Source organism: Monodelphis domestica, chromosome 1, assembly GCF_027887165.1.
Source record: "Monodelphis domestica isolate mMonDom1 chromosome 1, mMonDom1.pri, whole genome shotgun sequence".
Classification (NCBI taxonomy): Eukaryota; Metazoa; Chordata; class Mammalia; order Didelphimorphia; family Didelphidae; genus Monodelphis; species Monodelphis domestica.
The window spans coordinates 368,092,298-368,114,932 of record NC_077227.1 but is presented as its reverse complement, the minus strand read 5'-3'; positions in this window follow the sequence as shown (position 1 = coordinate 368,114,932).

The following is a 22,635-nucleotide window of genomic DNA, read 5'->3' as shown; positions in this document are numbered from 1 at the left end:
TAAAGAATACTTATATAAAAGATTATATCATTGAAAGACTGTATCTTTACCATAGTGCTCATCAGTTATAAATTTTAGGTCATATTAGCATCTGCTATTAAGGGATGTTTAGGGGAAGAAACAAGAGATAAACATCTAAATATTTTAGTCTATTAATGGGGAAATGGGATAGGAAGTCCAAAGTAATTACCCTGACTCCTTTCAACACTTATTAAAAGTAAAATAAAATCTCCAGTTCAATTTCTTTTTACCTCAAAACATTGCTTCATACCTGATTAAATTCCATCAACATCATTCTGATTTTCCATTTATTGTATCTGTTTCACACTAGAATCCACACCTAGTATGTCTTTATCAATTACTCTTATTTCTTCTGACTTCTCTTTACTGTTATTGCAAGTAGAGGAAAGGTACCATACTTAAAAAAAAAAAAAAACCTTCTTGTTTTAGGGGTTGGTCACATTTTTCTTGTTAAGGGCATACAGTTTGCATAGCATATATCCTTATTCATATATCAGTCTTTTAAAAGTTATTTCCTTGTCACATAGGACAGAACCAGCACTCCTGAGTACAAGACCCCTTCAGAGCTCTGAGAGCAGAACCAGAACCAGAACTCCCAGGTACCAAAACCTAGGGAATGTAAAGCAGCACTCTCAGATACCCTTAGAGAAATACCAGAATTCTAGGTTAACAGAACTTTAAGGCAAACCAGACCATAGCTCTAGAGCATTACAATTTATCAGAACAGATGGTTCCAATACTATCAAAATTTGTCTCGGGTCCCCAGAGAAGGCACCATTTGGTTCCTTGGATTTCTAATCCAATCCCTCCTGGGAGTTGGAAAATGCATACTATCCAAGTCTGCACTCAGAAAAATCCCCGGAGGGGATAAGGGTTCAAGACTCCTTCACAGGCTCCAGCTTTACAAAATCTGCCCACTATGATTTGGGTTACAACCCCAACCATTTTGCCATATGCTGGGAGCCTAGAGCTCTCTCCCCCACTCAAGCACACACGCATGGGTGTGCATGTGCACACACACACACACACACACACACACACACACACACACATAGACACACACTCATAGAAGCCCTCTCAGAGGTTCTTACTTCCCAATTCTGGGTCTTGAGATCTCACTGAGGTGGGGGGCGGGGGAACTCCATATGAAGTGAGGCACTTCATAAAGTGAGTCTGGATATCCAGAAGTACAATTAATGGAACCAATTCAGCCTATCCCCCCCAAGTCTTCCCCTGGCTCTCTGCCCTTCCTGCAGGGGGCTGCTTATTCTGGCTTTCACTCCATCTCCAGGTTTTCATCCCTTGTCCCTCTCTTAAATGTCCCTTCCCATTCTTCCTTCTTCTTCTTCCTCTTCTTCCACCTTCTCCTTCCCTCCAGCCAACCCTCCCCACATTGAGTTTTTCTTTTCTCAGCCAGATCCTCTGAGACCTCCCACTCAGACTCACCACAGCTCTCTTTTGCCATCTGTCTGATCTCTCTTTCTCTCTTTTCCTCTTTCTCTTCCTCCTTTCCCCTCCTCCAGCATAGCCTTTCTGGCTGATCTCTCTCTTTCTCCCTCCTTTCTCCTCCAAGCCCTGATCCTGACCCCGGCTGTGACCACCTCAGCTTTGTTTTCGCCATCTTATCCCTCCCCACTTTCAGCCCAGCATCTCCAGCTTCCCTCTTTCCCTTCCCGGCCCCTAGCTCTTTTTCCTGCCAGATGACACCCTGCTGAGCGGGGCTTCTTTTTTTTTTTTCCCCCAGCCAAATCCTCTGATTGACCCACTCTCTCCTTGCTTTCCCGCCATCTTCCTTCCCCTCCTCCTCCACCTTTTCCTCCTCTCTACTACCACTTGCTGCTTGCTGTCCCCACCAAACCCAGATCTGGATCTCCTCTGAGCACCCCAGATCCATTACTATCCATCATTTTTTCTTTCCTCCTACCTCCTGCTTTTTTCTACTATTTCTCATTTTCTCCCTCTCTTCCTGCCTTGACCCACCCAGGCTCCCCACTCAGGGGCTTAGACTAAGCCCCCAACACCTCCCCAAACTTCATCCCTTCCATCTGGGCAAACCCTGGGCTCCGTGCTCCTCCTGCCTGATCCCTGCCCACTCTGCAGCCTCTGCTTGCCTGTCTCAAAACCCCCTGCTTAGAGTTCTTCAGAAGCAGATAAGGTCATGCTTTCCCCCAAACCTTAGCACAGAGGCTCCTTTTTCTTGCCCCAGCCACATGGATTTTTCAAACTCTCCTCTACCCAGGTACAACCTCCAATTTCCTGCCCAATCCCATTCTTGGACTCCTGCCTGGGGGAGGTTTGTACCTGCACCTGCTGTTTTCTTTCTTCTTTTTTTTTTCAGTTTTAGTTGTAACTAAAACACAATGTTGCAAAATATGTTTGCCTTTTCTAGGAAAGAGCAGAGCCTTACTAACCTCATGCAGTTATGCAGTTTACAACTCTAGGGTTTTTTTTTTCCCCTTGCTTTTGTTCCTGGGGGCTCTTGTATTGATAGGATACCTCCCAGTTGAAATCTTGTGATTCATATGGGAAATCCATATCCCTCACCCCCTTGTCATTTTTGCCTCCCCAGTTTCTTCAATTCATACAGTATGGGATTTGTACCCACTATGCCCAATGGGGCTATGGGGAACTCCAGAAGTGTGATAAAAGGAATCTGAACGGATACTGGGGAGGTGAAGGAACCTTGATGAGATCTGGAGGTGAAATTTTAAACCTTTTCATACTCCATTCATTGCTAACTATTTTTGGTTTATCCCCCTTCAAATATAGTCTCTCTAACATGGCTGTTGGAATTAGAAAAAAATGACTTTTTAATTGAGTACCTATATCTGCTAATTGTTTTAAAATTTAATTTTGTTTGTTAAATTTACATATTAATCTAATCTGAGATCTTCTGTTATACTAAGCCATTTTCAGCTACTCAGTTCTAGCCATTAGGTATATGTACTGTTATATTTTCTTTATTTCTACCTCCCCTGTGATTGTACTGAAGAACATATTATAAAAGCCCATAAACAACTTGCACAAACCTTTTTAAGTGGAAAAACCATAAGTTCTTAAGGATTCTAGGTTTGTCACCAGATGTATGGAGGTCACATGTTGACAGCCTTTTGTGCCTTTTTGCCTTTGTTAATTGTCACATAGATAATAATGGATGGATTTCATCAAACTATACAACCTTTGGAGAATATTAAGGAGCTAAATATTTCAATGATTTTAAGGGGTTTTCAGATATCTAGTAGCATCTCTACCTTTGCATTGTTTGTAATGAGATAAGGGTCCATTTGTAGTTGAAGTGAAGTGCAAATATTGTATTCCCCACCTCCTCATTTATAAAAATGTAATGGATGAGACATATAAAGCCATTACTTTTACAGCTGTTACAGTCACATCCAGGAGGTGGGGAGCTTTTCCTAGGGGGTGTGGCATATCTGAATGGCTCCTGAGAGGAAGCATTTCCCAAGAAGTCTACTGGCTTCTGGATGATTTATATATCTTCAACTTACTCTACCCTTCCAACAGAATGATCTAGATTTTTTGTGACATTTTAGGGCCAAAAAGGTTTTCATCAGTAGTACAGAGGTTTGCTCCTCTGCCACATTTTTGAATTATAGCAGTAACAGACTTTTTTAAAAATATCTTTGCCAAGGTTGAAAGATTGGCTACATCTATAAAACTTGTGACAAGTATCCTTGAGCTTCAAAGGTTTTTAAATGGCACACAGCAACTGATGGGAATCCTATATGATATCGGGTTTCTTTGCTATTGTCATTAAATTGCTTGTATTATGAATTTTGAAAATTTCGTAGTTTCTTTTCACTTGTCTTATCCATTGCCTATTGTTTTATAAATCTGTTACTTTATTTTGAGAAAATTATTTGTACTCACACTGTGGATCATGGCTGTTAAAAATAAAATAGATCTAAAATTTTAGGTAAGAAATCTTTATATTCTACCTCTTCTTCAGTGACACTGATTTTAAGATATATATTTTTTATTTTTAAGACATTTGTATTATTGTTTTTCCTTTGCATGTGCAATTTGAATTTTCTGAAGCACATGTCATCAATATTACAAAAAGAATTTTTTGAATTTACTATAGTGTAGGTTTAGAATATCCAATAGTCCTGACTGTAACTGCCTGCCCAATAGCCTTAGACTGTTGAACTGCCACTGACTCTTTATTATGGGACTTTGCTTTCTGAATGTGTCTGATTCAAGGAACAAGGATAAAAAAAAAGAGCACAGACTTCACCTACACAGTGCCAAGAAAGAACAGACTTAACCTGAATAGTGCCAAAAGAGTATTCAAAAAGATCAAAAAGAAACCAATCCAGGTAGGATTGATGAAATTCTACACCAAGCCAAAGGACTTAAACTGTGTGTGAGACTTGAGGTTATGGCACTTGATATATGTTAAGATGCAGGACTTCTTGTACCACACTCCTTATGAAATATGTTCTTTCAAGTATGTAACAATGGGATGTTCTAGCTCCCCTGTCCCTAAGAGATGATGAAAGATCAGACCAAGGAATAAAAATCTAGGCCCTGTTATATCTTTTATGCTGTGGCAGTTGACTCTAGTCCTGGAGGATAAGTGGGTAAGTGCATGATTGCTACTATGGACTTATGGAACACAAATTACTTTAATCAGACAATGATTCAAGGTCCTGTTATGATTTTATTTTTCCTTATTTAGAAATTTTTTCATATAACATTTGAAATTTTTCTGATGTTTTTGGTATTTTTATTTAGCAATGATTCATATGCTTCATACCTCAGCTGTGTATCCCTGTGTGATTTCTGTATTTCTTTATATCCTCCTCAGGGGGGAATGTGTTATTATCTTTTAATGAAAAACTTAAGTTCTTTTAAAAAGTAATTTTAAGGATGAAAGATTTGTTGCCTCCTAGAATCTAGAGACTGAACTCCTTGAGGAAGATGCCATGGAGATGCCCACAGAGACCACATATTGCTCCAAGAGATCCTGAGCAAACCTTTTGATATGAAAAAAAAATTAACTCTGGGCAGTTAAATCCATTTGTTTTGTTAAAATGCATTTGTTTATATTAATTGCATTTGGTTGTTAAATGCTTTTAATTTGTATGTTGTGGGAAAGGGGACTTCCCCTAATTGGTTTTGTTCTTACTTCCCTTTTGTTTAATTATCCCCAGGTTGTTGTATTTTCTCATTGTAAAAAAAATGTATGTATCTTTAGTTTGTTATGTTTGATATGATCCATTGGGGAGACTGGTATCCCAAAGGATCACAGGGTTGGAGGGGGGGAAGTGGGCTATAAAATATTGTGGCTGGGGGAACTGCATCTCCCAGCATGCCCCAGGGGTCCCTCCCCCCTAATTCCTATAGTGGAATTGGTCTTGAAATGGACCAATCCCATGCTATGGAGGGGTCATGCCCCCCCCTCCCCGCCTCTATGTCCAGGAGTGGGATTGGTCTATATAAGGACCAATCCCACACCAAAGAGGACCTTTGAATCTTGTCAGAATCTGACAAGATTCAAGGGTTAGTGGAAGGGGATTAGTCAATTGCAGGCTAGAGAAACTCCCATTTTTTCTTTAAAAAAAAGTTTTTGAAAGATAAGAGTCAAATAGTTTTCTTTCAGTTCTTTAGCTATAAGGCAAAATACACAAAGCACACCACAGACATATTGCACTTTTTTATAATCACTATGAAAATCAAAGAAAAAATTTGTTTAACAATTGAACACATATTTTAGATTTGCCTCAGTTCTATATTATCTGAGGAAATTGGAAGTTCCCAGTATCCTGAACAGCTGGGGCATAATTTTATTTAGCCTTCCAGCTACAAGATGGTAATAATGGTAATCATTTCTTCCTCCAAGATAAGCATGTTGTCCAGGAAATTTTCTTGTAGGGTTGTTGTTGATTGTGACCCCATTTGGGATTTTCTTGATAAAGATACTGGAGTGGTTTTCCATTTCCTTCTCCAGCTCATATTTCAGATGAGGAACTGAGGCAAAAAAACGTCCAGGGTCACAAAGCTAGAAAGTATCTGACATCTGATTTGAACTCAGAAAGTTGAGTCATTCTGACTTCAGGTCCAGCACTCTATCTCCTATGCCACCTACTTACCTCTTTCTTGTGAGGAGCAGAACCCAAATCAAAACTCATGAATTCTCAGTGTATTAGGCTACTGCCATGACTGGGAATTTTCATTTCTCATAATCATTAGTTTCTGATCTATTCTGAAGAGAGGAAACAGGAAAGCAGAAAAAGCCACCACAATATGCAAATAGGAGACAACAAATCAAATGAAGCAGAATGATAGAAAGTGGAAACTGGTCAAGAAAATGGAGGTAGTGATATAAAGAAGCTGTGAGATATCAAGAGAAAATAAAGCAACAACTAGTCTATATTTATTTGTTTTGGCAAAATAGGAGATGAAATCCTTTGTAGTAAGGGTAGATGTGTGAAATGTAAGATCATAAGGAAAGAAGAAAAATTTTATGTATAATAGCTACTAGGAGTAAAATAGTCAATTAGTAAAAAAGTAATAGTATTGTCATGTTCCAGTATGGATCAAATTGAGATTAGAAAACATTAATGTTAAATTCTAAAGATAACGCTTGCTATCTAAAGATCTCGTCCTAAATAATTTCTACAATTAAAGATTTTGAGTCTAAGGCTCTGGATCTAGAAGTATGGGGCCAAGTTTCTGAGGCTCTGGTACTTCTTGGGAACTAGTCTAGTTCCTGCAAACTTGTCCTGTCGTATTTCAATAATAGGAGAAATTACTTTGTTATGATTTGTCAGAAGTGAAAAGTGGTAGTTAGACTTTAGGAGAGAAAACTGAAAAAGCATGGAGAATAAGCCTTCCAATCTAGTTCCTGTCTTGAACTAGGGCTCGATAACCACTCATACCATTTAGTCACTGAAGTTATTCTCTTGATAACCTATAGTGTTTCTCACTTGCAATCATCACATCCATGTACCTTGTCCCAAAATCATGGTGTTTTATGATAAATATCAGGTTCCTTTTTGTTCAGATGAAGATTACTATTTTGGTTAAATAACTTGCACACAGGTAGACAATAATTTAGCTAGGCTTTGAACTATGTTCTTAAATTTCAAATTCAGTGTAAAATGCCATGAGGAAACTATAAGGTCTTGAGAGAAAAACAAAACAAAACATTTTTGTAATAAAGTATGCAAAGATTACATAAGAAAATAAAAATATACATTTTCAATCCTCCATTTTTAAATAAATGATTAATATTTTAAATTAATTTAATTGGATGATACTTTAGTTTGATTCTGTAAAGATATCATGTTACACTAAAGACTTACTAAAGAATTATAAGATCATTAAAGAAGTTGCTAAATATCAAGTGAAAAAATTGTGAGTTAACTGTTATCAATTCTACTCTGCAAATAGTTGACAAATTTTGATTATTTTAGAGAACTCACAGGTGAGAACATAAGACCTCCTGCATGACTTGCCTTGCTCATGACTTTAAGGTAGAAGGAGAGAATAGTGGAGATAGAAAAAAGAGACAGTCCTCCTTCATTTCTTATGTTGTCTTCTTTTTATTGTCCAGTGTATCAAAAACAAACAAACAAACAAACAAAAAATAACTACATTACCCTGGATACATAAAATAGCACAATAAATAATTTGTTGACTGAAAATAAAAAGCTAACTCTTATTCAAACCTCTTATGTGTCTTGGAACTTTCATCCTGATCAAATTCCTGTGAACTATTCTTTTAACATCAGTATATCTTGTATGTAGAGATACTGAGACAGAAAAATAGGAAGAAAAAGACAGACAGACAAATATAGAGATGAGAACAAAGACAAAGAGAGACACATAGTGATATACAGATATCAACACAGAGGAACAGAGAGAGAGAGAGAGAGAGAGAGAGAGAGAGAGAGAGAGAGAGAGAGAGAGAGAGAGAGAGAGAGAGAGAGAGAGAGAGAGAGAGACAGAGAGAGACAGAGAGAGAGAGAGAGACAGAGAGACAGAGAGAGACAGAGAGAGACAGAGAGAGAGAGAGAGAGAGAGAGAGAGAGAGAGAGAGAGAGGAATTTGAGGTTGTTTCTAAAGGGCAAGTGTATTGAAAATCTTAGCAATTATTTAGAGAATTAAATAAATCTGGATACCTAATTGCGAAAATTGCTTCCAAAGGATCTCTTTTCTGATACAAATCTAGGTTTTCAATAGAATTTCTCCTTGTGTCTTCTTCACTTTGCCTACAAAATCTCAATCTAATTCTGTGATTTCTCTGAACCTTGAGGAAATTCAACATCCTAAAGAGTAAACAATCTTCATGGATGCCTGAAGGGAGAGGCTAGGTATATCATAATCCTTTACGAGTGACTATTGAAATAGAGTTCAATTTCACATCCAATGCCATTAAAAATAGAAAAATCATACCTAAAGTCAAAGAAGGTTGTCTTATTGGGGTCATATAATCATAAGTATATGATAATTATTAGAGATGATCATAGAATAAGAGATGTAAAGTCTTTTAGAGATCACCTACTTCAACCCTTTCACCTGGACAACAAAATTAAGATGTAGGAAGAATGTCACTACTGCAAAGCTACAAAATAATAATAATAAAAACAACTATCTCTTCAAAGTCTAACCCTACTTCCATGACATAAGGGAAGAGCAGTAGAAAGAGAACAAAGTAAAAGAATGTCCCAAATGGTAATATAAAGTGAGGATTTTTTGAGCCCCAAGACTAAGTAGCTCTTAAGTCTTGGCAGGAATCCTCAAGTAGTGCAATGTGATGATACCAATATTTGAACTTTTACCCTAGACTTTGAGATGGAACTGCTTTAAGGCAGAGAAAAATACATTAAGCTTCATGAGTTTCTGGGCTGACTCTGCTCAAAACTGCAATGATGTTCAACTTGACACAAGGAATAGAGCAAGTGATGCTCTTTTGTGTTCTGATACCATAGGAAGGCAAGATAATGGGAAGAATCAAAATGCAATTACCTTACCTACTAGAAATACTTTATTGCATATGTTGCTGAGTACAAAAACAGGAAAAACCTGAAATGAGCTGAAAGTACAAATAATTTCATTAATTTATGAGGAGGAGAGGAAGGGAGGAAAAAATGAATGAAGAACTCCTGAAGGGAGACTTTTGGAAAAAAAATTCAGACTTTATAAAGAAGTCCAACACAGTGATAACAAAATTTCAATTAAACAGAAAAAAGTTTTAAAACCATTAATATGATTAATGACAGAGCAACTTCAAGTGATGTGACTGAAATTTAGCTTTTCTGAAAAACTGGCAAGAGGCAGATATGGATGAGATCTATAATTATTAGCTCAAACATTTCAGTATAATGCCTTAATTACTAGGAAAACATTTTACCTACTTTTTCTAAGGTCTAAACATTATCCACTGTTTCTTAAAAGTGGAACAATATTTGTTATTAAAAATATAGCATTTAGTTAACTATAAAGAATCTATATTTTTTTATCTTTAAGAATTCCAAAAACACTTTTAATTGAATATTTTCTGAACAGCAAAAGTAGATATACCAAGAGCCTCAGTAGCATAAAGACAAAACTTCCTTTATTTGTTAATTAACAAACTATCTGAAAATGTCATAATATTTATTCTTTTCTATTAATTATAAAGTGTTTATTCAATTCTGCATTCAGGATTATTTGTAAACTAAAAATAACTAAATATACTCAAATATAGAGAGAACACTCAAATGTTTGATGTTCCCAAAGAAAATTATATCTATATCTGTCTATGTATAGAAACATGAGAGCAACACACTAATTTCAAAACAACTAAAGTCAAGTGTGTCATTTTTAGGGAGATAAGTCAAAACCATCATGGTATTTCCTATCTTAAAACTGTTATCATATCACTTAAAACTAAGTATATATTTAGCAATTAATAAAGAAGTTCATTCAAAGCATCCTAATAATCATTTGCTATATATGAATAACATCAAAGCAATTGCTCCAATAATAATAATAATAATAATTTAATTAAATAAACCAGCTTGTGAAATCTTTCTCTAATTACATCAAAATTTCATTTGGAATTGATAAGTGTAAACTTCTTATATTTCAAAGAAAAATTAAGAATGCAGTTTGTGATACTGAGCCCAGAGATAATATTGAATCAATTAACAAAGATGATATCTACACGTACCTTGGACTGCTCCAGGCAAGACATATTGATCAAGGAGACATGTCAAGGAGAAAGCTGTCATAGAATATATTAAGTGAATTATTGTATCCTGAAATCAAAGCTCAATGAGAAGGGGGGAAAAGGAAGTAATTAATACCAACATAATAGAAGTATTGATGTAATCTTTGAAACTATAAAAAGATCGTAACTGATCTGGAAAGTATCCTAACAAAATTGAGTACAACATTAACGAGGCATAGAGCCCATCATTTTTTAAACTGGCTATGGAGAGATTAACATGTTATTAATAAAAAGATTGAAACTACTGTAAGAAATTCTGAGAATACACACAAATGGGTTAGAAACAGAAATATTTTTGGAACAAACAATTATCATTTCTTCATCCAGTAGTTAAGACAGATAATGGGCAAAAATCATTGGGTTTGTTGAATGTGACTGTAAGTTTACTGGGGATGGAACTTTTGAAATGGGTGAGATCCAAAAACTAAATTCAAAGTTGGTTCTTTTTTTTTTTTTCACAGTTAACACTTGTTAACACTCAGGCAGTAAAATGTTGACAGAAAAGCATTAAACAAATGGCCAAACATTGTGATTTTATTCACAAAAATGGAATTTTTTTTGATAATAATTCAAAATTATGTCTTTCCACCAAAATTATAGAAGTTACTGTAAGGTTTCTGGCCTCCATTATCAATAAAAATGTATTTAAGGAACTACTCTTGTCATCCTTGGTTGATATCTTGACTCATGTGTGAAGTGTATTTAAGTGAGGCTGAGTTGTTGCACAAAGTTATCAGGTTTCTCAGAGAAAGTAATGGCAAGACAAAAGTCAGGAAGCCGGGAGAGAGATGTAGTAGATTACCTTAGTAGAAATGGTAGAGAGAGAACAATTCACTGTGAAGTATACAATCTTAAAACTTTCTGAACAAAAAAAATGTAACAATGGTTAGAATTATTAAAGAAAATGTCTCTCTTTTGTGCACTTCCAGACAACATTTATCTACAGGACAAACCTCAATATGTATTGGAGAATTCAACCAATAAATCTTTTTCAAACTGACCCATTCTCCCAGACTGAGCAATTGACCATAATTGGCTAGATATAATATAAATTTATTAAAGATATCTATAACAATGCTTTCTTGGGTTCTTTTAAATATTTGTTACCATTCTGGGGTCAGTCATTTTTAGTCAGGTCTGACTATTTTGAGAATTTTTTCCCAATTGCATTTAATAAAATAATTTTTAGCATTCATTTTCTTACATTTTGAATTCTCAAATTCTCCCTATGTCTCCTTTTCTCTCCGCCCTATTCCCTGAAATGGTAAGCATTATGATATATATTATGCATTTATAAGTATGTAAAATACATTTTCATATTAGTCATTTTGTGGAAGATACATATTAACAACAAAACAAAAAAGGTGTAAAATTTTATTATTTGATCTTCATTCAGACTCCATAAGTTCTTTTTCAGGAGGTGGATAACATCTTTCATCATGAGTCCATTAGAGTTGTCTTGGATCATTGCATTGCTGAGAAAAGTTGTCATTTAAAGTTTATCATTGTATAATATCATTGTTACTATGAATAATGCTCTCTTGGTTCTGCTCACTTTACTTTGCATCAATTCATCTAAGTCCTTACAGGTTTTGTTTTGTTTTGTTTTTTCCTGAAATTATACTGCTTGTCATTATTTATAGCACAGTATTATTTCATTACAATCCTATACCACAATTTGTTTATCCATACCCAAATTGATGGACATCCCTTCCATTTCCAATTCTTTGCCACCATAAAAATAGCTGAGATAAGTATTTTTTGTAGATATACTTCCTTTTCACTTTTCTTTGATCTCTTTTGGATACAGACCTAGTAGTGGTATTGTTAGATCAATGGGGACACAAAGTTTTATAGCCCTTTTGGTCTAGTTCCAAACTGCTTTCCAGAATGATTGTTATCAGTTCACAATTCCACCACTTCCAGTGCAGTAGTGTCCCAATTTTCCTATATCCTCTCCAAAATTTATCATTTGCCTTTTCTGTCATATTAGCTGATATGATAGGTGTGATTGTTACCTCAGAATGGTTTTGATTTCCATTTCTCTAATAAATAGTAATTTGGAGCATTTTGTTCCCATTCTATTGATAGCTTTAATTACTTAATTTGAAAATTTCCTACTTATACCCTTTGTATATCCGACTCTTCTTGACCCCATATGTTGTTGTTTTTTTTTTCTTGGTAATGATATTGGAGATGTGGGATATCTAATGGTGATAGAAATACTATTGTTCTGAAAGGAATAATGAACTGCAGGAATTCCATGTGAACTGGAAAGATCTCTAGGAATTGATGCAGAGCGAAAGGAGCAGAACCAGGAGAACATCGTACACAGAGACTGATACACTGTGGTGCAATCGAATGTAATGAACTTCTCCACCAGCAGCAATACAATGATCCAGGACAATTCTGAATGATTTATGAGAAACACTATCCATATCCAGAGGAAGAACTGTGGGAATAGAAACACAGAAGAAAAACATAGGATTGATCACATAGTTTAACAGGGATATAATTGAGGTTTTGATGTTAAAAGTTCACTCTACTGCAAATATGAATAACATGGAAATGGGTTTTGAACAATGATTTATGTATAACCCAGGGGAATTGCTTGTTATATCCCAGAGTGGGGAGGTACAAGGGGTCAGAAACATCATGAATCCTATAACCATGGAAAAATATTCTAAATAAAAAAAGAGAAGGAAGACAGTAAGTATTTTATTTATGATAAATAGGTTCAACATTAACAGCTAGAGACTGCCAGGTGACATAGTGCGAAGAAAGCAGAGTCTGGATTCAGGAAGAAGAATTAAAATCAGGCCTCACTAGCTAAATGCCCCTAAGCAAGTGACTTGATCTCTGTGTGCCTCAGTTTTCTCTGTTGTAAAATGGGAGAATTATACTAGTACCTGTCCCACAGAGTCTTTGTGAAAATCAGATGAGATAGCACAAAGCTTAGCATATATCTTTTGCCTAATAAATGCTTATTCTACACATCCAAGTAACAGAAATGGTTTTAGAACAAGCAGACATCATTTCATAAAGCAATAGTATATATTTATTCCAGATGCACACTACTAAATTTGTTGAATGTTACCTAAGCTGCTTTACATCTTGAAGGAACCTATAAAATAGTTCAAATCTTAGTGGACTCAATAAGCCCTCAATGAATAACATCTACATGAATTCATCTAAACAATATGTTGATAATAAAGTTTGGATCAAATAACTGAGTATTGCATGTCTGTTTATAGAAACTGGTTTATGGTATAATTTAGAATTAGCTTATTGCCATTAGAACAATATTTTTATTATATGCTACTATTCAAAATAGTTCCAATCTATTATTTATGCAAAATGAAAAGTTTTCAAAATATAGAGGCCTAGCCTAAGAAATAAAGATCATCTGTAAACAGGATGAAGTATTTGTACCATCCTCGTTTCCTGTTAACTTTTGGAGTTGTCTTGAAGATGTTTTCAGTGAACCCATAGAAGTTGTACTTAAATTGCAACAGAAAGTATTTTTTTAAAAAATATATATTTTATTTACCAGTACAATAGTACACAGAATTTTTAAAACAAATAACTTTTGCAATTTAGAGACTTGAATAGTTCAAATTTGTGTCAGAAAGACATACTACAATAACATATACAACTATTAGTATTATTAGACCTTTACATAGTGCTTTAAAGTTTGTAAAATAGTTTAAATACATTATATTATTTGGTTATCAAAAATATTGTGACATAGATATTAATATTGCCCTCATTTTATATATGATGAAATTAAGAATCATAGAGGGTAAGTCACATGTTCAGGATCACATAGATGGTAAACATTTGAAGAGTGTGTCTTCAAACATACATCTTCCTGACCACAAGTCCAGAGATCTTACAATTAGAGTAGGAAGGAAAGCTATAATTCTTTGAAGCAATAATAATGAGGAATAATGAGGGAAGGAGGAAGAAAAAAAATGATGAGGAGAATGATGATGACATAAAAAATGTTTGAGTTCTCTATAGACACGTGTAAATGCATGTATAAAGGTGTACACACACAATACATGATACATGTATACTTATTTCTTTTGAGATGTAATAGCAACTCCATAGGCTATTTATATGGCATAAAATTATTAAAAAGGCACAAAATTAATACTACTTTTGTCCAATTACAGAGGGCAGTGATTTCTGGCCCATGCAAAGCCATTTACCAAACTGTATATGACCTTCAAAATATTGAAAAAGTCATAAAATTATTCATGAATTCTTGCCTGGCAACTTTTAATCCTAAATTATACTACATTGGACAATTAGAACATAAATTAAAATTCATAATGCACATTAAATACATGAGATTTTTATTGCCATAGTGACTTGGATTGTGAGATGCTCCAAAGCAATTTTTTATACCTTAAAATAAAGTTCCTGTCATTAATTGGCAGTTTTTTTAAATGGAACTGTCTTCCTCTGGAGTCACCAACTGCAGTATGTTATTAAAAATTCATCAGTTCCTTTATTCACGTTGGTGGTTGTGCATCCTGATACCATTCCTTTGTACCCCACCTTGTGACATATGATACTTATGCCATTTATTGTTTAAAAATAGCAGGAGTTTCCTTTAGTCCTAAACCTGATGCTATTTGGATAAACCTGCACAGTAGGATAGAAAATGAGAATTCTTTGAAACTGTGAATATTTGACTCTTGAAAAGTCCCATAGTTAATTAGTTTTTGGAAGAACAGTAACAGTATATCAAGCAGCTGTGGTATATAGAAATGTTATATAGTTAAGTTTGGAGCTGATTGTACCTCAAAGAGATCATAAGGAAAAATACTTGTACAAAAATATTCATAACTGCACTCTTTTGTGGTGGCAAAAAACTGGAAAAGGAAGGGTTGTCCCTAGATTTGGCTGAAAAAATTGTGATATATAATGGTGATGGGACACTATTGTGCTGTAAGGAATGATGACCTAGAGTATTTCTATGTGAACTGGAAGAACCTCTGGGAACTGAAACAGAGTGAAATGAGCAGAACCAGGAGAACATTGTACACAGAAAGTAAAACATTGTGGAATGAACGAATGTAATGGATTTTGCTACTAGTAGCAATGCAACAAGCCAGAACACTGAGAGAAAGAACTTTGGGAGTAGAAATGAAAAGGAAAACATATGACATCACTCATCACATGTATATATAGTTATGTAATTTGGGGTTTAGGCTTTTAAAAATCATTCTCTAGCAAAAATGAATACTATGGAAATAGGTATGAATTGATAGCATTTGTACAACCCAGGGGAATTGCTTGTCAGTTGAGGGAGAGGTGAGGGAAGAGGGGAGAAAAAGATAATGAATCATGTAAAAATGGAAAAAATATTTTAAAATAAAAATTAAAAAATGAAAATCTAGACCTGAAAGACAGGAAAAGAAAATATGTAAGGAGTATATTGTTATGTGTTGTCATGTTAAAGAGTTCTTGTTCAAAATGTAGAATAACATGGATGAATTATAGTAACCACAGCAGAAAGTATTTGTATGTAGTCACAAAACTTTCTTGAATGTCTCTAAAATATACACAGCTGAAAATGTTTTTTAACCATTGGTAAGTGCTAATTTTAGATGTTTTCAATGACTTCAAAGTCACGGTGGGAAAATTTATTTATATTTATTTACTAAAACATATTAAATCTAGCTAACACTCTTTAGATCAGGATTATTTTTTATATTTAAATTCTATTTATATTTATATTCTAATGACTATAAAAGATCTTATCATAATATTTACTATAATAGTCCACAATTAACAATAAAAGTGATTGGCCTCTGCATAAGGAATTTAGTGACTAAATTCCAAAAAGTACACAATGTAAGAAGTATCACTGATAAGTATCTTTCTGATTATAAACATGACTAAAGAATTATGGGTATGTCCCTTTCTGCTCATTTCTAGTTAAAAGGTGCTATCTATAGTAGCATGGTGGATAAAGGCTACATTTGGACTCTGGAAGACCTTTATTCAAGTTTAACACATGACATTTATTAAATGTGTGACCCAGGACAAGTCATTGACTTCTGTCTCAATTTATTCATATATAAAATGTACATGATTACAATTCCCTTGCATGGTGGCTATAAGGATAAAACTAGACAATATTTGTAAAGTACTTGGCAATCCTTTATGTATTACAGAAATGCTGGCTATCATCAACTTCCTTTCCTCCCTCCTTCATTTCTTTTCCCTTCCCCTCCATCCTTCCTTCCTTTTTTCCTTCTTTCCTTCCTTCCTACCTTCCTTCCTTCCTTCCTTCCTTCCTCCCTTTCTTCCTTAATTTGTTCCTCCCTTTCTTCCTCCCTTCCTCCCTTTCTTTCTTTCTTTCTTTCTCTCTTTCTTTTTTCTTTCTTTCTTTGTTTCTTCTTTCTTTCTTTCTTTTGTTCTTTCTTTCTTTCCTTCTTTCTTTCTTTCTTTCTTTCTTTCTTTCTTTCTTTCTTTCTTTCTTTCTTTCTTTCTTTCTTTCTTTCTTTCTTTCTCTCTTTCTCTTTTCTTTCTTTCTTTCTTTCTTTCTTTCTTTCTTTCTTTCTTTCTTTCTTTCTTTCTTTCTTTCTTTCTTTCTTTCTTTCTTTCTTTCTTTCTTTCTTTCTTTCTTTCTTTCTTTCTTTCTTTCTTTCTTTCTTTCTTTCTTTCTTTCTTTCTTTCTCCCTTTCTTGATGCAAATAGTCCCTGCTCTAAAGAAGTCTATACTCTGTTATGATGAATATATGTATATAATATACACTTATACATGTTTATGTATATATACTTATAAACATTTATGTTTATGCACATATGCATATATATGTATATGTATACATATATGAACAATTAAACAATCTGATGATTGTTTAATTGAGGAAGAGATTTGGAGGATTGCTTAACAATCTTGGATAGTCTATGCAAAAAGATATAAATATAAGATGGAATGTTTTGTATCAGGATAAGTAATAACAGTTTGGCTGACTTGTAGAATATATGAAAGGGAGTAATATGCATTGAGTATAGAATAGTAGGTTGGAGCCAGATCATGATGGACTTTGTAATAGGTGGGTTAAAAGAAGGGTTCAAACTAACTAACTAACTAACTAACTACATATATATATATATATGCATATATATATATATAATAACAGGTTTATTCATCTAAAAGGAAAAACAGAAATGGGAAATAACTAACTCTTAACCCAAACAGAAATAAACACCCTTATAACTTATATAATTATTCTAACTAAATTCTTAAAGTAGTATTTAAGGTTAAGGGTTTTAGTAGGAATAGGGCCAGGGTCATAGAATCTCACAACACAGCAGTCCTCTTTAATTCAAGCAGTAATCCCTGAAGTAAGTTACCAACATTATTGAAATCTACTTCTCTTTAGCAGCAGCAGACAGGACCAGGCAGAATATCAAGAAAGCCAAAGAAGAGGGAATCATTGACTGTCTGTGCCAAAAATACCAAACAGAAACCCTCTGGGCTTTCCTGACTGCTGGAGGAATATAGCAGCCTATCCCTCTTTCTAGAATTCACCAACTATGTCCAGCAAGTGCCTGTGTGTTTCAGTTCCCCAGCTTCTGAGAGTTCTGTGTGGAATGTTGGTCTGCAGGATCTCTTGCTGTCAGCTTGCAAAATCCCTCCCTATAACTTTAAGCATCAATTGATCCAATTTACATTTCAGTCCACAAGAAATATGGAGCCATTAGCATTGTTTTATTAAGTTGTATCATGATCATGCTTATGATTTAGCGATGTCAATTTGACAGGTATGTAAAAGACATAATGGAGAAGGAATGGAAAAAGAGAACCTATTTTTTACAGGAAGACCATGTAGGTGACTTTTAAAAAATAGCCCAGCAAGAAGTGATGAGAGTATGAAATAAGGAGTCACTATGTGTTTAGAGAAGGACATGGATTTGAGAGATGTAGAAGTAAAGTTGATAAGACTTAGCAACTTATAAGGTATACATGTATATGGGGGGAGAGTATGGAAAGATGCAGCTGAATAGGCAGAGAGACAGAGAAAGAAATGTAACCTAACCATTTTCACATAATAGACATTAAATGTACCTCATGCACCCTTGGTTTATGTTGGCCAGATGGAAAAACCATATCTTAGGGAGATGACCTAATAGAGTAATTTTCCCTCTTTTTGAATAATTGCTCCTATTCAAAGTTACACCAGAAAAAATATCAAAAAAAAAGTATATATAACTACTAAATATATCTTCACAAACGTGGTAACAGGGTCTTGTATAATAACCTAAAATTAAAAATACTTACTGGATAGAGGGAATCCTTTACCCTACAGAAAATGCTGAAGATTCAAAAAATAATCAGAGTCCATAAACATGATATAGAAAACAACCAAAAGACTCCAAGGACTCATAGAAAAATATAAGTAGGTGAAGAATATGTATTGGACAATCACAGAAGTTTTCCACAGAAGGAACTGAAATTGGCAGAATCCTACAAAGATACTTCCAGATTCAGAAGGTTCCCTGGACAATTCCCTCTTCTACCTTAAAAGCAAATATACTTTAATTCTTTTTGGGATGATCATAAGCCAGAACTTTTTCCATCAGATATTCAATGTTCCTATATATCATGGAAATACTAGGGGTGGCAATGTTATCTCTTCCCCCAAACATGTTATAGCTTTAATCTTACTATTGTCATTTTGGCTATGAAGTCAGATGAGCAGTCCTCTTTTTTAATGCAAAAACTACAAATGTGAGAAATTCACCTGCTTTTTCATTGCACTAACTCTGAAAGTGAACATCACTTCTATATCTCCTGTCTGTCTAGGTAGCTAAATTGTGAGGTCATTCTGTTGAAGAAATTGAAATTCTCCTTCATAAACACAAAAGGCTGAAGGATGGGAACATTGTCTTCATGTTTCCATTTTAGGCCACAAGGGCAAGCAACTGCTTCTGTGATGTGCTTCTTTCCTAAGTCATCCCACTCCTCAGGAAATTTTTGGAACAATTCATCTGTCTTTCTATACTATAAGGCACAAGGCAAAAGGAGACAAAGGACTGTAGTGGTCTAATATCTCTTTTGTATAAGTCATCATAAAAGAATGACTCACTTGATGATTCTATATTTATCAGAATCCTAGCCAACAATGATCTTAGGGACAGACTCAGCCCCAAAAATCTAGTCAGGAGCCATCTTAAGTCCATACAATGTACATAGTGATAGGCAAGCTTTATTTCCCCAAAATAACAATACATCAAATTATTTGGAGAATTCCTGTGATATACATCCTTTACAAAAATCTTTATTGAACTGAATTGGAAAGTACTGAAATGCAGCTTAGTCAAAGTGAGATATTCTAGTAATCAGAAAGTCCTTCCTCTGACATATACTGACTGTGTGACTATAGACAAGTCACTTAACTTTCCAATATTCTTCGGCAAGACTTTAAGACAATGAAGTATCAAGAAGTTGCTATCCCATATTAGTGGAAGGAATTCCCACACTGAGATTTCCTTATATTGAAATGATTTCTCCAAAGATAAAATTATTCCAGAATGCAAAACACTCAAAATAATATCAAAATTAGAGAAAAACCCAGAAAAGTCTTCCCCTAATCTCTTGGGGAATTTGTAGCCACTTTCCACACTTCCTGAAGGTCAATTCTTTAATTTGGGGGGAAGATTATTAGGAATGAATTGAAGGATCTTGGCTTTTTTTAAGAGAACAAACATGAGAAGGAGATTGAAAGTGGAAATGAGAATGACAAGAACAAATATTTAATTATTATATATTCTGGAAGAGGTTCCCTTACTAATCATCATTGACACCCTGCCTGAAAAATCTCATCTCTGGAGTAAAACCTTTCTACCTTCATGCTGCTCATATGTTAGTAATTCTCCCAAATGAAAACATTTAGGGATGACCATGGAGGATGTCATATCCCTGATAAATACCAAAATGCCCAGAAGCTATTTGATGATGATAAGCAAATTCTTCTCTGATGTGCTTTAAATAAGAGGAAGATAACAGTAGACATGCACTTATGCATTGCTGTGACTGCTCTGCAGTACAGGAAGATCTCGGAGAAGTTGGAAATCTTTCATGAAAAATAAAAGGAGTTCATAAAGAGGAATTTCCTATAACCTAGGGTGTAGTGTGGACTGAACATGACAAAAATGACAAAAATATATGAGAAAAATCTAGGAAATATATAAAATTCTCAGGAAGAAAGGAGACCCAGAAGCAAAAGAGGATGAGCTCTTTATGGTGGAGATAAATAAGACAAATGAACTCCTCAAGAATCTGAGAAAGATTGAGGCCACAAAGAACCTGGATATATTGGAACAGAAAAAAGAAGTTGGAGTTCATTATGTTCAGTGAGAGTAGAAGCCTCATGCATATGATCACTGAGATCCAAGAAAGGAATAAAAAATGAGATGTGAAAATGCTTCAGAGTCTGATTACTATACTAGAAAAAAGACATATATCACCAATGCCAAGACTTGTGCTTTTCCATCCAACTTCAGATAGTACATATTCAATTATAGAGACTGAATTTTAAAAAAACTCTTTCATTAATCTGTAGTTTTGTAAAACTATGATTCTTATATTTTATCTAAAGATAGAAAAAGGACTCTCACATTTGTACCTGGTTCTTCAGCTGTGAGATAAGTTGCTTATTCATTCAACTGAGAGGGAAAAAAAGGAAAAATAATTAGTGAGGCCTTGGTTCCATTACAGATTGCTGTTTTATTATCTTTTTTATTTTCCCAGATTATATTGATACAATTTTAATAGTTATTTTCTGACATTTTTCAATTTATATTCTCTCCGTACCTCCCACACCTCATCCCTCTCCAGTAAGAGAAGTAATAGATATAAGTTGGACATATGTTATCATACAATTCCATGTTCATCGTGTTTTGACATATTGCCTACATTAGAGGAAAATTCATGGAGGGAATAAAATGAAGAATGTTATGCTTTGGTCTATACTTGGACTTCATCAGTTCCTTCTGTGGTGGTGGATAACCTTTTTCAAATTGAGTTGTCTTGGAGTTGTCTAGAATCCTTGCCTTTTTGGCAATAGTTGAGTCATTCACAGTTCATTACCATTGTAAAATTATTGAAGAAGGATGTCAGGTAATAAGAAACCATTTCTGGTGTGTTATTTTTTTTTGACATCAATGGTATCCCAGCTTTCTTTGCCTCCACTAGAAAAGCAAGATATATGAATAATGGTGCACATACAGTAAGAGTTTTTGTGGAAGATTCTGCAACAGTTCAACTTCATAATCTTTCAATCTTTTAAAATATTCCAGCATATATAACTCTTTCATTTTGGATATATCATAGAGCCACAGGGTTATAAATTTAACATCTTAAGGATTGATTAAAGCTTCCAGGGAGTGGATTATGAAATGGGCATAAATTAATTCATGGTGTTTTTTAGGAATATTGATCAAATGTCAGTTTTATGTATTTACCCACACAACTTGTTTCATTCAATATGAGATGTTGGATTATGGTATTTATTATGAAAAGATACTCTTGTCTAAACTGGGAGCAATTCCTGAAGATTTTTAAAGGTCAGCTCCCCAAAAAAACATTAGGACTGAAAAATATTTTCTAGGGATAAATTATCTCATTATTAGTGATGCTAGAGAATTTAGCTTTGAGGAGAAGTCTGAATGAGAGACAGAATTACTGAATGTTCATTTGACAATTAGAAGTCAGCTTGAATTTGGCCCCAGTGTATTAACATGGTAATCATTTTATAGCTAAGTAGTATTATGGATAGCTATACTTGGAATCAAGAAGATCAGAGTTCAAATCCTTCCCCTGGGAAAATCACTTCACCTTTCTCCAACTCAATTTTTTCACATGTAAAATGGGATTAAAAATAGCACCTAACTTATAGATTTTGTTTTGAGGTTCAAGTGAGATAACTTGTAAAGTATTTTGTATTCCTTGCTATATAAATGCTTATTATATTTTTAGCTACTCTAGAAATGAATTTTCATTTATTGTAGTAAAAATATACCAACTATTTGAGGGAATTTCATGTAACAAATTGAGCCCTTGTGTGTTGGAGTTGAAAGAGACCTAAATTTAATCCTTCATCCCATGCCAAAACTGAGACAATATACAATGCAGGCTAATTTCTGGCTCTGATTTTCTAACCTTATATTTCCTTGAAAGCAGAGACATTTATCTCTGTCTCCTACATTGCTCTACATGTAGAAAGCCCTTTGTTTTGTCTCATGGTTAACTTTAAAATGGAGATGATTTTCTTGCACTTCCTACATAGGAAGTTGTGAAGAAAAACATAAGAGGTATGAGTTCACTGTTTTTATTTTTATTCTTA